General features: G+C 45.6%; 1 protein-coding gene across 1 annotated transcript in view; it reads right to left on the bottom strand.

Moving 5' to 3' along the window:
- Positions 1-2,720: 2,720 nt before the first annotated feature.
- LOC309644250 (uncharacterized protein) overlaps positions 2,721-17,268 on the bottom strand; it is a 70,733-nt gene continuing 56,185 nt past the window's right edge. Inside the window, exon 4 of the transcript XR_014254306.1 lies at positions 2,721-4,198. The gene's annotated coding sequence lies outside the window, so the exon portion shown is untranslated. The remainder of the gene's footprint in view (positions 4,199-17,268) is intronic.

Genomic DNA, 17,268 nt, shown 5'->3' with positions numbered 1-17,268 from the left:
TCCAGACGCGCAGGCTCAGTAGTTGTGGCTCACAGGCCCAGTTGCTCCGCGGCATGTGGGATCTTCCCAGACCAGGGCTCGAACCCGTGTCCCCTGCATTGGCAGGCAGATTCTCAGCCACTGCGCCACCAGGGAAGCCCTGTTTTGTTTTTTATAAATTTATTTATTTTTGGCTGCGTTGGATCTTTGTTTTGCATGTGGGCTTTCTCTAGCTGTGGCGAGCGTGGGCTACTCTTCATTGTGGTGCACCGGCTTCTCATTGCAGTGCCTTCTCTTCTTGTGGAGCACGGGCTCTAGGCACATGGGCTTCAGTAGCTGTGGCTCGTGGGCTCTAGAGCACAGGCTCAGTAGTTGTGGCACATGGGCTTAGCTGCTCCGTGGCATGTGAGATCTTCCCGATGGCTTCCCTACATTTTGGAACACATTGACCAGGTATCTTCCTTCCTCTCCTCCATACCTAAATCCTACTTTCAGGACCACTCTCTAATTCCACATCCTTGATGAAACCTTCTTGCTATTTCATCTATGTCAATTTCATCTATTTCCAACTAGATTAAAAATCCCTTGAGAGCAGGAACGTATTTTCTTCTACTAATGTTTTTACTAACAGGTGTTATACCAAGCTAGATGCCATATAAAAACTCTATTCATCAAGAAGTTGGCTTCTTCCCATCTCCACAGTCTTTGAAGTTGACCATTTGCCAGCCAGGTCCATTGAAAAATGAAAATACAGGGCCCTGGCCAGGGGTGAGGAAATCAATCTCCCCCTTCCCATAGGCCCACTGCCCCAACCCACAGTCAACAGGTGACTCCCTGAGAGATTGCAGCCTCCATGCTGGCTGCACTCAGTACATAGATCAGAGGCTGCCCACTGTGGCATTGCCGGCCCAGGGCAGAGATTGCTGCCACCTTGCCCTGCCATGAGATGCCATGAGCACACACCCCACCTGGACCCTCCCCACACCTGGACCCAGACCCCTGCCAGAAACAGAAGGCAATAGTGGCACGCAGGCCTCCCCCCACCGATGCAACCTGGTCATCACTCCAGGTGGAGGGTGGCAGTGATCACAAGGCAGGGATGGGGAAAGGGAGGCCAGGTGAGGCTCAGGTTGCCAGGGGATAGGGAGCAGATAGTCAAAAATCCATCCCAGGGAGGCAGGAAGGCTAGGAAGACAGGACTGCAGGAAGGTAAAGGCTACCAATCCCTGGACACATGCTCCATTGTCCCATTCACTTACAGAAACAAAATCAAAGATAAAATTACTAACAATTTCAAGACGGTGAATGGTGAGCATTAACTGCCAACTGTGGGTCCCTTTTGAGTGTGCAGCCCTGTGTAACTGCACTGGAGGCACACCTATGAAGCCAGCCTGTGGTTTCCTGAAACCTCTGCCATAACTTTACCTGTAAAAATACAGAGGAACAACGGGTAATTCACTTAGGGATACAAAAAGTTACCCTAACAGCTATGGATACCCCCAGTTACTACCTCTCCTGTCATGTATGTATAGGAGGATTCGTGACTTGGAAATATATCTGTAGGGGGATGAGTAAAATTGGCCAATAAGGTACTCATTTAATATTTAGCAAACAGATACACAGCTTTGGTGGAAAATTCTGGGGGTTTTTTAATTAAAAAAAAAAGGAGTTGATTTAGCCATGACTTGCCTCCCCTTTCCCCACTGAAGTCATTCCCCTTCTTACCTTCCACAAAATTCAATAATTTTTAATGCTTATCAATCAGAACAGAAATGGTTAAAACAAATTTTACTCAATTCCTATTAGGCCTCAACAAGATTAATGCAGTGTCACTGGTTTTAAACCCAGTGTTAACCACTGTAGGCTGTGCACTATTTTTCTCTCCCTCACATCTTTAATTCATGACTGTAGCTGAATCTTTACCCTAAAAAGATTTTTAAAAGGTTGATTGATCCAACTGGCACTGGCCTGGATTGGATCCCCTGATGGATAATGCATTTTTTTTTAACACAAGCAAATAGTCCCTTTTCTCAATAACTGAAGTCTTTTTTTTTAATTTGTTTCTTTATTATTTATTTATTTATTTGGCTGCGTTGGGTCTTTGTTGCGCGGGCTTTCTCTAGCTGTGGCGAGCAGGGGCTACTCTTCGTTGCAGTGTGCAGGCTTCTCGTTGCAGCATGCAGGCTTCTCATCACAATGGCATCTCTTGTTGCAGAGCACGGGTTCTAGGGTGCACGGGCTTCAGTAGTTGTGGCGCAGAGGCTCAGTAGTTGTGGTTCGCGGGCTCTAGAGCGCAGGCTCAGTAGTTGCGGTGCATGGGCTTAGTTGCTCTGCGGCATGTGGGATCTTCCCGAACCAGGGCTCGAACTCCTGTCCTCTGCATTGGCAGGCGGATTACTTAACCACTGCACCACCAGGGAAGTCCCAATAACTGACGTCTTTTTTTTTTTTTTTTTTTTTTTTTTTATTTATGACTGTATTGGGTCTTCGTTTCTGTGCGAGGGCTTTCTCTAGTTGTGGCAAGTGGGGACCACTCTTCATCGCGGTGTGCGGGCCTCTCACCATCACGGCCTCTCTTGTTGTGGAGCACAGGCTCCAGACGCGCAGGCTCAGTAATTGTGGCTCACGGACCCAGTTGCTCCGTGGCATGTGGGATCTTCCCAGACCAGGGCTCGAACCCGTGTCCCCTGCATTGGCAGGCAGATTCTCAACCACTGCGCCACCAGGAAAGCCCCTAACTGAAGTCTTGATAGAGTGAGGCTGCCAGCAAGAACTGAATTTCTGAGCTGGGCTGGGACAGGTCCTGCTGCCTGTTTGCACCAATGACATCTGGATGCATCAGTTGACTCTGAATTTCTCTTTTTCCTTTCAAGCATCCTGAGATTTTGGCTGGCTGTGTGTGCCTCATCCAGCACCCAGCTGCTGGGTTAACATCTGTGAGCTGCTAAGTAGCTGGGGAGTTTTGTAGCCCACAGAGTGAACTGTGCTGCCCTATAATTGTAACAGAACAAGGTCTCAGAATGGAAATGAGCTGCTGGGATGCCGGACAGTTTTGCATATTGGTGTCTGAAGCCTGGGAGAAATTTCCTCTGTAGTTGCTAGTTCCTACTCATCTGCAAGTGTTTCCAGGGACAGAGAGGTTTTATTTATCGCTTGGTGTCTGCTACATAGTTAGCATCCAGAAAGTGCTTATTGAATTGACACAGCCCAGCCCTCTTTCTTTTCTCCATTTCGCCTCCAAATTCTTCCCCTGGGAACTAATATTAGTACCACTGACCACAACCTTGCTAGAGATCTTCTCACTAAGGAAATCTTATCAATTGCTTCAAGGGTCAGGTGAAGAAGCACTGGCACTTTTAACACACTTTCCAGGCCAGTAAGAGTCCACTGGATTTCTTCCTTTCTAGGTTTCCATACCACAGAGGTGATTTCTGATTCTAGGGGTCCCTGGAGAAATGGCAGGTGATCCCTTGCCTCACTGGCTCAGGAGATCACTACTAGGATCCATTGACCTTTTGTCTGTGGGTTGTTTCTCTAAGCTGAGGCAAAGAATCAAATTATAGACCCAAATCCCCATTAAGCTAATATTCATTTTCCCCGTGCTTTTACGGAAAGTAGTAATAAATCTTGCTTTGTAAGGCCTTTGCCTCCTTATTCAGTCCTTCAGCTAATAAGATCAAGACTATTCCTGAAATTAGATTAAATAATTTGACTCTCCTCTTTCTAGAAGTTTCGGAGCTCTCACTGACCTTTCTTGCAGAAGCAGAAGCTGTCTTGTTTTTTTTCTTCCCAGTGGCCTATGAATACCCTGTCATTTAAAGAGCAAAAGTAAAAAGGAGTAAGATAAAGGCAGGAAAACTGGGAGTCAGCTTCCACTAACTAGTTATATGGTCCCAAACTCTCTCAGAGCCTCAGTTTCCTTTCTGTAAAATTCAGGACTCAGATGAAAAAGCTATCTTTAAAGGTTCCTTTTGACACTCAAAATCTAGATATCTCAGAGGGTTGAAGCCTTCAAAAATAGACTATAATTCTCTAGGCCTAAGGAAATTGTTTTCTTTGTGATGAGAACAATTTTTTTCTCTTCTTTTCTTTCTTTCTTTAAGTTCAGATGATTTCTTTCTAAACCACAGGATTCATTTTCTGAAATTGCTGTTTCTTCGTTCAAAAGCGTCAGCAGTCCTCAGACTTGTCAGCCAGCTCCATCGCTTTTATGTGAGGTCTGTGAAATAAGGGAGCGTTTTAGAGCAGAATGTGAATGAGCAGTGACGGCACAGGTGTGGCTGAAGAACCCCCAAGGAGGCCAAGTCAGCCCCCCTTCCATCATCTCCTAACATCCAGAACCCTGTCCAGAATCTGAGTGAATAAAATGCTGTTTGTCAATGAACCCATCAATAATGATTCTTCCAGTGACTAATATGTGCATTAAACTATTGATCCCTCACACTTAGAACCCCAACAATCATGCTGGCCTTAGTATTTATTTTTATTTATTTTTTAACATCTTTATTGAAGTATAATTGCTTTACAATGGTGTGTCAGTTCCTGCTGTATAACAAAGTGAATCAGCTATACGTATACATTCATCCCCGTATCTCCTCCCTCCTGCGTCTCCCTCCCACCCTCCCTATCCCACCCCTCTAGGTGGCCACAAAGCACCGAGCTGATCTCCCTGTGCTATGTTGGCCTTCGTTTTTACAATCAGAGCAAGCTGTGGTACTGGGATTTAAGGACAACATTTCCATGGAAAGAGATCATGTCAGAAGACTCTAGAGATTAAGAACATGGACTCTGCAGCGGTCAGGATAAGTTCAAGTTCTGATCCCACCACTTAACTAGATGTGTAAGCTTTAAATTCCCTAAGTTTCTACATTCTCATACGTAAAATGGAGATAATAAATAATACCTACTTCATAGGGTAGGACAAGAAGTAATTGAAATAAATTGTGGAAAGAGCCTAGGAAAGTGGCTGGCACATAGTAGATGCTCAATAGATTCGGTTATTATTAATAGTGATACTGCATTAATAATACATAAGTACAATGTCCCTTGTTTGCCCTAATCTAGAGAAGCAACTGTGGCCTTGGGCATCACATACATTTCTGGACTTCTCTTGGGTCCCCGAAGCAAAAATAAAGTGGGAGAAAATGGCTTTATATTTCAATCATTGAAAGTAATGGTAAGTTTCTTTAAAATACCTAAGATTATGGTTTAATATAAAAATAGCTTTCTTCAAAGAGACTAAAAAAGATTATAAAAGAATTTAAGCAACTAAAAAAATTAAGAAGTTCTTAAAAGAGAAAGAATGATTTGGGCCCTCCATTGATGACATGGGTGAGTTTCAACTCTCACCCTGGTTGGGGTTGATACTCTGGTTCTAGCCAATTAGAGAAGTAGTCAACCAGAGAAGAAGGGAGAGAATAAGGACTTTTATGGGCTGTGGCACCATATGGCCTAAAATAGTCCAGAACTCAGTAACGCTTGTTTGACTGAAAGCATCTATTCTTCTGTCATCCCCACTCTCTGGAAATCAGATGGTGTTATAAACCCGCAGGGCCAAGGCCGATGAAACACAGTGACTCATGCTAAATGGGGACGATGCCCTGACGAAACAGCAGTCTTAGTTTTTACTTTAGAATACAGATTCACATTTGAGATGACGTTCACATATTCCCTTGGGTCAGGGGGTGGCCCAAAAAGTCCCAAAGAATTTGTGTTCAGGTTTGTATCTGCCCTAGCTCCTAATGAAAGCCAATATAGTATTGGCTATAACCACCAGAGGGTCCCTAGTGAAATTTGCTTATATTACAGAATCAACAGTACATTCAGTCTGCCCCCAGTCAGGGAGGAATAGACAAACACAGAAGTGTAGAATTGCTTCACCAAGTCTGGCTCCAAATTGTGAAATGTCTCAGTCCGAGGTGTAGCTCAAGCAACCCTTGGAACAAGCTTGCCCAGCTGGCTGGCTAGATCCAGAAGATGGAGATAACATAAGTGGAGAGGGAAATTGTGTCCACTCAGAAGTGAAGGCAGTAGGTAGACAGACCCAGCCAGCCACTCAGGTATAGTGAGAGGCCATTTGAATTGGAAAAAAAAAAAAAAAGTATCATGCAAATCATAACTAACTTATTGCAGGGAAGACATAGCAGAACAGGAAATGCGTGTGCAGATAAGTGAAGCCTCCATTAATGCTTTCCCTGCACTTATCAGAAGGGGTTTCAATTAACCTGATGAAGACCGAGGCAATCACAGTAGGGAGAAGGGATGGATTTAGGATTAATCTCCTGTTGTTTCCTACACTAATTTATAAGGGAAATGCTTCTGATGAGAGCCTAGTTGGGAATTAACCCCAAGATGATTAGATTTTTTAAAAAAAGAAGAAGAACCTTAAAGACAGTGATTCCCAAACCTGGCTACACACTGGAATCATTTAGAGATCTTTACAAATTTCCGAAACCCAGAACACACTGCAGTTCAGTGACATCATAATCTCTAGGGGTGGGACACAGGCATTAGTATTTTTTGAAGCTCCCCTTGAGTCTAAGGTGCAGACAAGTCTGGGAACCACTGTCTAATGGACCATATACGTACACTGTGGAGATTTGTTAGGAAATGGCATGTTAGGTTAAAGGAAAATTAAATACAGTCATTAAGAAATAGCAAGAAGGGGCTTCCCTGGTGGCGCAGTGGTTGAGAATCTGCCTGCCAATGCAGGGGACACGGGTTCGAGCCCTGGTCTGGGAAGATCCCACATGTCGCGGAGCAACTGGGCCCGTGAGCCACAATTACTGAGCCTGCGCGTCTGGAGCCTGTGCTCCGCAACGAGAGAGGCCGCGATAGTGAGAGGCCCGCGCACCGCGATGAAGAGTGGCCCCTGCTTGTCACAGCTGGAGAAAGCCCTGGCACAGAAACGAAGACCCAACACAGCCATAAATAAAATAAATAAATAAAATTAAAAAAAAAAAAAAAGAAATAGCAAGAAGTTAGCCTGCCTTAAAACCAAACAGGATGCATGTCTCTCATTTCCTTTATTTGTAATTTTAAAGGTGTGTGTCAGTGTCCAAGAGAGATGGATGAAGAGACAGAGCCACATTCAAAAAAGAAAAAAAGGGGTCCAAGACGGCAGTGTAAGAGAGGCCTGAACTCACCTCCTCCCACAAACACACCGAATGTACAGCTACACGTGGAACAACTTCCTCTGACTAAAAAAGCCTCAGAACTGGCTGAGTGACTCCTACGCAGCTGGCAAAGGAGAGGAGACCCACACTGAAGCTGGTGTCACTGCAGCAGGAAAATGCCTGGAGTGTTTCACCTCTAAAGATGAGCGGGAATTTCCCTGGTTACGACAACACTGTGGACCAAGAAAGGGAGCTGTCTGGATCCAACACAGTCACTATCTTGTCTAGATGTAATCTCTCCCAGTTCAACATCATCCAACTCTTAGAAAGGGGAAATGAACCTGTTTGCTCCATTTTAATCTTGTCAGTGGCATCACGTGGTTAAGAGCACAAACTCTGGAGCTAGACTGATGGATATGATCTTGGGTAAGGAACATTCCATGTATTACAGACATTCTCTCCATCCCCAAACCACAAGTGATGATAAGATGTCACAGAATCAACCTAAGTATAATGATCCCTGCAGAAGAAGCAGGGCAAGATTTTCGAATTGATAAACTCTATCTCTTTCTGAGGTTCAAGCTGTAAAAACCATACAATCTTGGCACTTCTAAAAAACATGTTTTCTACTATGTGTAGAGGGCATGGCAGCAAATCAAGTCAAAGAAAGGCATGGAGATTACATCCTTAATTTCACTGTCTTCCCCATAACACATGATCCATGAGGCATTGAATTTCAGAAAAAAATTATACCTAGAGGCAGAAACTGTTAACCTGGTCAAACAAATTAAGATAAACATGTCTTTTTTAGTGTGGATTCATCTTATCTTTGCTCCTTTTTACATATACTAGCATCCCTCAATGTATCACTCTTCTTCAAGATAAAGTAAAAAAATCTATGCCTGGGCTTCCCTGGTGGCACAATGGTTGAGAATCTGCCTGCCAATGCAGGGGACACGGGTTCGAGCCCTGGTCTGGAAAGATCCCACATGCCGTGGAGCAACTGGGCCCGTGAGCCACAACTACTGAGCCTGCGCGTCTGGAGCCTGTGCTCCGCAACAAGAGAGGCCGCGTAATGAGAGGCCCGCGCACCGTGATGAAGAGTGGACCCCACTTGCCGCAACTAGAGAAAGCCCTCACACAGAAACGAAGACCCAACACAGCCATAAATAAATAAATAAATAAATAAATAAATAAATAAATAAATAAACCCAAAGTTAAAAAAAAAAAAAAATCTATGCCTAACACACAGAAGAAGTGGCTAACAATCTTAAGCCAAGTTGGGAAGTGGACGGTGCAGTTTCTTTTTTGTTGTTTTTGGGGTTTTTTTGTTTGTTTGGGTTTTTTTTTTTTTTTTATTTAGTTGGTTGCGCTGGGTCTTAGTTGTGGCAGACAGGCTACTTAGTTGCGGCTCATGGGCTTCTTAGTTGCGGCAGACAGGCTACTTAGTTGTGGCTCATGGGCTCCTTAGTTGCGTCAGGTGGCTCCTTAGTTGCAGCTCCCCAGCTCCTTAGTTGTGGCATGTGAACTCTTAGTTGCGGCATGCATGTGGAATCTAGTTCCCTGACCAGGGATCGAACCCCGGCCCCCTGCACTGGGAATGTGGAGTCTTATCCACTGCACCACCAGGGAAGCCCTGACAGTGCAGTGTTTCAGAGTGCTAGTCTCACCTCCTGCACTCGGCCAGTCATGAGGACCACAACATTTCCCTTCTTGTCAACGCTGGATATACTGAGAGTAGGTGATGAATCGGTGGATGTTAAATGTGGAAATCTGGGAAGTGTTCAACCCCTCGGGACAGTATGTAAGGTGGGAGGTTCACGTCATCTTGAAGGCTTTTTTACCTAGTATTCCACCATTGCTCACAGGGAGGATGGCAGTGGATTCTGAGGAAGCTTCCCTCATGGAGCTGGTGTGGGGAAAGGCAATGCAGCTGCTGTGGTTGGGACACAGAGCACTCCTGGGCCTTTCTCCCCATCTCCTAGATGGAAACAAAGTCTTAATCTGAGAGGGTAGGGTAATAGAGACTATCACCCTTAAGGTCCCGAGGAAGGGGAGGTGAAACACACACACACAAACACACACACGCTTCTATTCCCAGGGAAGAGGCAGAAGCATGTACAGGAGGAACTACGACAGGCAAGTCTGGAGCACTGGACAGGCCACACCACGATACCAGCAATGCAGGGCCTTCCCAGGACTGAAGATTAACCAGGCCCTCAGGAAACACTCTCCCCTGCTCCCCACCGCTAGGCCACGGAGCGTCAGTAACAAGCAGCAGTGGGATGCTGCTAGCAGAGTTGGAAGAAAGACTCTTAAACTGAAGCACAGCATGAGCTAAAATTGAAATTCAAAGACACACGAATTAAAACCCTCTGGAAAACCAGCCTCTACCCTAAACATAAGACATCTCTCCATGATCTGAGGTCTGTGGTACGCTGAGGGTAACAATAGCAATAACAATCCTCCAAGGCAGCCTAACTCCTGATGAAGAATTAATGAAAAACCAACACTAAAGGCCTAGCAGAAGAAAAGGCATAACGCTTTCCAATCATAAAAATGACTTTCCTCAGTCTCCACTTACTGACACCACCTGTCTAACCTATGACCAAAAAACTACAAGGCAGAGCCCCAGGCTTGCCATCCCTGTCATGCACCCATGGGGGGCCCGCTGCTCACCATGCCCAGAAGAGCCCCGCCCGACCCCTTTTCCTGCATTTTCATCCAGGATTTCACATTACATTTAGTTGTCATGTCTCCCTACACAGTTGGAACTATGGTGAATTTTCAAAGGCATCAGTTCCATCCCAGCATGCCTTCGGAGACACCCCAGGCCGAAGGGGAGTCTGCAGAGTGCCCCTACCTCTCAGGGGCTCTCTAGGTTTTTAATATAGTCATTATGTATCATAAAAGAAAAGAAAAGGGGCCTCCCTGGTGGCGCAGTGGTTAAGAATCCACCTGCCAAAGCAGGAGACACGGGTTCGAGCCCTGATCCAGGAAGATCCCACATGTCACGGAGCAACTAAGCCCGTGTGCCACACAACTACTGAAGACCGTGCGCCTAGAGCCCGTGCTCCACAACAAGAGAAGCCACCGCGATGAGAAGCCCGCGCATCGCAACGAAGAGTAGACCCCACTCTCCACAATTAGAGAAAAGCCCATGGGCAGCAACGAAGACCCAACGCAGCCAAAAAATAAACAAAATAAAATAAAATAAATTTATTAAAAAGAAAAGAAAAATCAACTAGAGTTAAATCCAAGTAATTATTAAACAAGGACCTCAAACTTGGTGTCTGAGAGTGGGATAGAAATCAAGGGAGTTCATTGCCATTTTAGATACAGCAGTTTATATATCTTTGCCTCATAGCATGTTCACATCCATGACCTAATTTTAGCTTGCATCTCTGTGAAGTAGGCAGAGAAAGTATTATTTTTCTCTCCCACTTCCACAGATGGGAAAAAACAGATCAAGAGCATTTCATGATTTACTCAGCATTACAGAGCAAAGCGAGGGCAGGATAGGACTGGAATCTGGTTTTGCAAAACTTCCTGCTGAGTGTCCTTTCCTCCATGCTGTGTTACCTTGCTGCCCTTGAAAAGCTCTATGAGAGTGGGAAAAGTTACAGTGACCACCAAATCAAGAAAACATGACATTTGGAGAGCTGAACGAAAGAGTTCTGCTATTAGGGGAAAAAAATCTAGAACAGATGCTAAAAGACACATCAAGGTGGTAGCAAAGTGCTGGACACCCTGCCCTTGAGGATGCTTCATGAATATTAGGTGAGGTTAATACACTGGATTGCCTCCAAATTTACATTGGGTTGGTGGGCAAAGGTAATGTCAGTGAGAGCACAAGGAATGACAAAAAAGATGGAAGTAACCTTCCAGATATTTTCTTTTGGCCTACAGTTTGAAGGCCCCTCTTCAGCCAAGTAGGTTGTGAGAGTGCCAATAAGTTGTTGCTGCCCTGGATTCTATTACTTGCAAGAAATAGAAATTCACCGGAGTTGGCTTAACCACAATAGGATGGAAAGGTGATTTATTGGCCCTAAGGGCAAGAATGTGTCAGGCCCAAGGAAAATCCAGAACTGGGAACTTGTAGGCTGTCAGAAACTCAGGGGATATGTGCTCTCCCCAGCTTTCATTTCTGTTTCTCTCTGAGTATTTGTGTCCTTTTTTTTTTTTTCTGGGGAGTTCCCCCTGTTGTTCTGTCTACATGTGGGATCAAAGACAGACTGCCACAGCTCCTAAAGTTCATATTTCAGCCATATGAACCCAGGCTCTCTCCTCTCATCCCTCTGTCTCAAACAAAGCCCCCATGGAAGGAACTCTTTTGGCCCAAATTGGCTCAGGAATCCCTGATCCAATCAACCATGACCAGGAGTCAGGGTCCCATTAGGAATAAACAGCTGTTGGGAGCCACTCTCTACAGATGACAATAAAGCATTTATAGATAGGAATCATTTAAGCTGAGCATGTACTTTGAAATATATCTACCATACATGCCCACTAGCATGGCTACACTAAAAAAAAAAAAAAAAAGGAAAATATAAAATGTTAGCAAGAATGTGGAGAAATTGGAACCCTCATGTAATGTAAATGGTATATGAATATACATGTAAAATGGTGCAGTTGCTATGGAAAACAGTTTGGTGGTTCCTGAATAGATTAAACATAGAATTACCAAATGACTCAACAATTCAACTCCTGGGTATACATCCCAAAGAACTGAAAACAGGTGTTGAAACAAAAACTCATTCACAGGTCTTTGTAGCAGCACAATTCACAGCAGCCAAAAGGTAGAAACAACCCAAATGTCCATTAGCTGATGAGTGGCTAAACAATGTGGTATAGCTATTTGGCCATACAATGGGATACTATTTGCCCATAAAAAAAGAAATGAAGTAATACCTGTTACACCAGGGATGAACCTGAAAGACATTATGCTAAGTGAAAAAAAAACAGATATAAAAGACCACATATCATATGATTCCATTTATATGAAATATCCAGACCAGGCAAATCCACAGAGACAAAGCAGATCCTTGATTGCCAGGAGCTGGGGGAGATAGGAATGAAGAATGACTGCTTAATGGGTATAGGGTCTCCTTTTTGGGGTGATAAAAATGTTCTGAAACTAGAAAGTGGGTATGGTTGCACAACATTGTGAAGGTACTAAATGTCACTGAGTTGTACACTTTAAACTTTCATGTTATATGTATTTTACCGCAATTAAAGTACATTAGATATATAGGGACTTCCCTGGTGGTCCAGTGATAAAGAATCCGCCTTACAATGCAGGGGACTCGGGTTCGATCCCTGGTCAGGGAACTAAGATCCCACATGCCACGGGGCAACTAAGCCCGAGTGCCACAATTACTGAGCTCATGCGTCTCAACTAGAGAGCCCGCGTGCCACAAACTACAGACAGCCCACACACCGTGGAGCCTGCGTGCCACAACTAGAGAAGAGAAAACCCACCCGCCCCAACTAGAGAGAAGCCCACGTGCCACAACGAAAGATCCCGCATGCCTCAATGAAGATCTCGAGTGCCACAACTAAGACCTGACACAGCCAAAAATAAATAAATAAACAAATCTTTAAAAAAAAAGTATATTAGATATATAAAATCACCTAAAACTGCTCTGAGAAGACTGATCACATCTACTACCCTGGAGTAGCCTAGTTGAGAATAATAACTAATACATTAACTCATTCACTCATTCAGCAAACATGAATGAATTGAGCATGTATTATGTGTATCAAGCTGTGCCAGGCATATGGGAGCTAAGAGGCTCAGTCCCCAGCATCAAGGGGCTGACAGATTAGTGGAGCAGACACAGATAGATAGATAATTTCAATATAATGTGATAAGTGCTAAGGCTAAGACATGCTCACGGTGTTTTGGGAATTCAGATGAGGCATGATCATGAAAGACTGACTTAGGGATGAGGCAACACCTGAGCTGATCCCTAAGAGATGAATAGGACCTGTCCTGGTGAGGTGGCAAGGAGGGAGAAGGGCATTCCGGACAGAGGAAAGAAATGCACTAAGGCCCACGACGAGACAGAAGGTGGCCAGCGGAAGAGGGGGTGAGCCAGGAGCAAGAGAGCAGCAGGGGGAGAAGCAGAATGTAAGAAGGTTGGAATGTGAGGGGGTGGGAAGCAGGAGAACCAAGTGTTCACAGAGGGTGACAGTGGAGAGAAGGGAGAGAAGCCAGAAGAGAAAGAGGTCAGTGGTGTCATGACTTCAGCAAAGTCAAGTCGACAGGCTGAAAGTGACCATGGACCTGACAACGTGTCCTTTGCACACTTTCGGTCATGGCAGGCTATGGTCTCACCAGGTATACCTTGAAGTTTGGCTGGGAAGGAAGCCTCAGTGTGATGGAGAGGGAACGTATTTATGTGCTCAGGAGAAAGACAAGATGGGCCAGAGAAAAAGAAGGTAGAGAAGAGAGAGAACTGATGACGCCAAGGAGGGGCCACAGCTGTGGAGCTCTCAGGAGGGGTTAACTTTGGCCAAGTAAGGGAGTCCCACAGCCTCTCAGAGGAGGAGAGGCAGGAAGGATGAAAGAGGGCAGAAGGGGGGATACATCAGGGTGAGGGAATTCCTACCTGATGGCTTCTATTTTCTCAGCAAAACTCAAGGAGTGGGAAATGCTTAGAAGAATCACTGTGGGGAAGGATGAGTTTGCTGACAGGGACTCTGAAAGGGTTTCCAGGCTGCTCAGCGCCACTGAGGCCGGCAGATGACGGCTCTGTAGTAGCGCCAATATGCGTGGGCTGTGATTTCTCCAGCAGGGCTCAGGAGCCCAGATGTCAGAGAGAAGGAAGAGCCGACCTGAGCAGGCTGGAGTACGGCCAGACAGAAGCAGCGGCAGCAGGACCTGCAGAGGGCAGGGAGGGTTTAGGCCAAGGAGGGTGACGACGTGTCTCCTGAAGCTTAGGCTAAATAGGGACGAAAATGAAGAAGAGGAGGGTAGGGTTCTGATGCAAGGACAGAACATGGCAAGGGAAAGAGACTGTAGGTTTTGAGGAAATTGAAACCCCAGCATCCTGGGAGGTAGGAGTGGGTGGGCTGTAAGGTGGGAGGCTCTGATGGGAGTGGGCTGGGGAACAATTCGAGGCAATATGTAATCAAGTGCTAAATAGGATGATATGAAATGTAAGTGGGCATAAGTGCTGGGGAGGAGGGGGTGTGTTCCAAACCAAGGGCTCCGTGAGGATGGGGGAGAAATCAAGTGCAATTTGCTGCGTGAACATTTACAGCTGGCGTGGCACCCCCAGTGGGGAATTCAAGGTGACAATGTAGCAAATGGAATCTTGAAGCCTAGAAAGCACTGGGTGGATGAAACCTTTCTGAGGACACAGTTTCTTTAGTCTCAATAGAGGTGGAAAATGAACAGTAAGAGAGACTATTAAAATACTCTTAATCCTGCCTATGAAATGCTGCTGTAAAATTTCAGTAAATCCTGAAATTTACTTTGCCTGTTTCATTCACTCCCTGCTTCAAGCCCCCTTTAATACAATGTCCACACTCCCCCTCCTCAGCTAGTCTGGAAATTTCAAGAAGCCTAATGCATGTTGTACATTTCTATAAGATAAGCCCATGAATGTGTAGGGGGGGCGGTTTGGGAGGGGGGATGAGAAAAATCATCAAGGCAGTCTTTGATGAAGACAAGGTTTACAGCATTCGCTCTAGTCCATAGGAGCCGGGAGCCAGAGAGGTTAAGCCGTGCCCTGAAGTAGCACAGCCAGTGAGCAGCAGAGCCCAGACCAGGCCAGCACTCTTTCCTCAAATCAACTCAGAGGGAGCCAGCTGATTTCCTTCCCTGCCCACTTCCTGGTCAGTCAAAACCAGAACCTCTATTTCATTCACCTCTTAAACTCTATGCTGGAATTGAGTGTAAGTAACGGTGTTTTTTTTTGCCCAGTACCTATTTTCCCCTTATTTCTTTTGATCTCAGCCCCTAATTTGACTCGTGTGAAGTACCTTTCCCTACCCACTCCCCACCCATCCATACATCTGGTGGCTCCATCCAGTGACAACCATGTGGCCCAGGGTAGCCTTACTAGCTCTCCCGCTGAAATTTGAATCCTGAATTGAGACTGCTAGAGCTATTCGTCCCATGAATGGGGCCTTACCCGAAGGATAACTCCTGGGACTAAGATCCCAGACTCATCCTTTCAGAACACATTTCTAAAGCTTTTCCTTCTGGTCTGCATATTCTTCCAGAAAAATCCTCATTTGTAACTTCACGTAAGTGGGATTTGATGTTTGCTGAAGACCCCGCAGATCCAATATTTGTCATTAAATGAAAACACAGTTTAGACCAAGTTAGGACCAGGTAATGCCACACAATCCATCTGTCAGCAAACCCTACCAGCACTACCTTCAAAGCACATCTGCGGCCTTCCCTGGTGGTCCAGTGGCTAAGACTCGTGCTCCCAATGCAGGGGGCCTGGGTTCAATCCCTGGTCAGGGAACTAGATCCTGCATGCCGCAACGAAGATCCCGCACGTGGCAACAAAGATCTCGCGTGCCGCAACTAAGACCTGGCACAGCCAAATGAATAAATAAATGTTTAAAAAAAAATTTTTAAAGCACGTTCATAACTGGAACAATGCTTTTCACCAACCCGATGCCACCACTCTGGTCCAGTCATCCAGGTCTTTGGCCCAGACTATTGCAGCAGCCTCCTCACTGGAGGCACCGCTTCCACTTGTGCCCCTGACGTCTATTCTCCACACAGCAGCCAGGGGAATGCTGCGATAGTGTAGGTTGGACCATGTCACTCCACTGCTCATGTCCTCCCAGTGGCTCCCATACCACCGCTCAGAGTAAATCCAAAGTCCTAACTATGACCTTCACAGCACACATGGTCTGGCCCCATCCCTCTCCCACCTCCCCTGCTCCTCCCCTTGTCTGACGCCTCTGCCCCAGCCACACAGACATCTTCACTGTTGCTCCAACACCCAAGGCATGCTCCCACTTCAGGGCCTCTGCCCGTGCCATCTTCCCCACTAGAAAGTAAGCACCAGGACTTTCCTGGTGGCACAGTGGTTAAGAATCCACCTGCCAATGCAGGGGACATGGGTTCAATCCCTGGTCCGGGAAGATCCCACATGCCACAGAGCAACTAAGCCCGCATGCCACAACTACTGAAGCCCGCGCGCCTAGAGCCCAAGCACCACAACAAGAGAAGCCACCGCAATGAGAAGCACGCGCACCACAACGAAGAGTAGCCCCCGCTCGCTGCAACTAGAGAAAGCCCGCGCGCACCAACGAAGACCCAACGCAGCCAAAAAAATAAATAAAAGAAAGAAAGAAAGGAAGAAGGAAGGGGGGAAGGGAAGAAAGAAAGAAAGAGAGGAAGGAAGGAAGGAAGGAAGGAAGGAAGGAAGGAAGGAAGGAAAGAAGGAAGGGAGGAAGGAAGAAAGAAAGAGAAAGAAAGAAAGCTCCAATGAGGGCAGGGATTTTTGTCAGTTTTATTCATTGCTGTATCCTCAGCACCTGGCAGAGAGTATGACACAAAATAGGTGCTCCGTTAGGATTTGATGAATGAATGAATGAATGATCAAATATGAACTGGGCAGCCCGGTGCTTCACCCTTCTTTCTCTTCACGGCTACCCCCAACCTGCAGATCTTCTGGCGAACAGTGAAACTTTGGGTGGATGATTTTAACACTGGAGGAGTCTGCCTTGTGTTACTTTTTGACTGCAGCTATAAGAGCCAGAATCACTTTAAAAAAAAAAAAAAAAAGACTATTTTTTAGAGCAGTTTTAGTTTCACAGCAAAATTGAGAGGCTATGTCTAGACTAGGAGGATATATCTCATATACTCCCTACCCCAACACATGCATAGACTCCCCCATCATCAGCACCCTCCACCACAGTGGTGCATTTGTCACAGTTGATGGATGTACACTGATACATCATTATCACCCAAAGTCCATAGCTTTAGAGTTCATTCTTGGTGTTGTACATTCTATGTGTTTGGACAAATGTACAATGACATGTATCTACCATGTATCATACAGAGTTAGTTTCATTGCCCTAAAAATTCACTGTGTTCCACCTGTTCATCCCTCCCTCCCTAATCCCTGGCAACTATTGGTCTTTTTACTGTCTCCATAGTTTTGCCTTTTCCAGAATGCCATATAGTTGTAATCAT

This window comes from Balaenoptera physalus (genome assembly GCF_965194825.1).
Source record: "Balaenoptera physalus genome assembly, chromosome: 15".
Lineage (NCBI taxonomy): Eukaryota > Metazoa > Chordata > Mammalia > Artiodactyla > Balaenopteridae > Balaenoptera > Balaenoptera physalus.
Note: the sequence above shows the minus strand (reverse complement) of the source record. Positions and strands in the feature narration are given on the sequence as shown.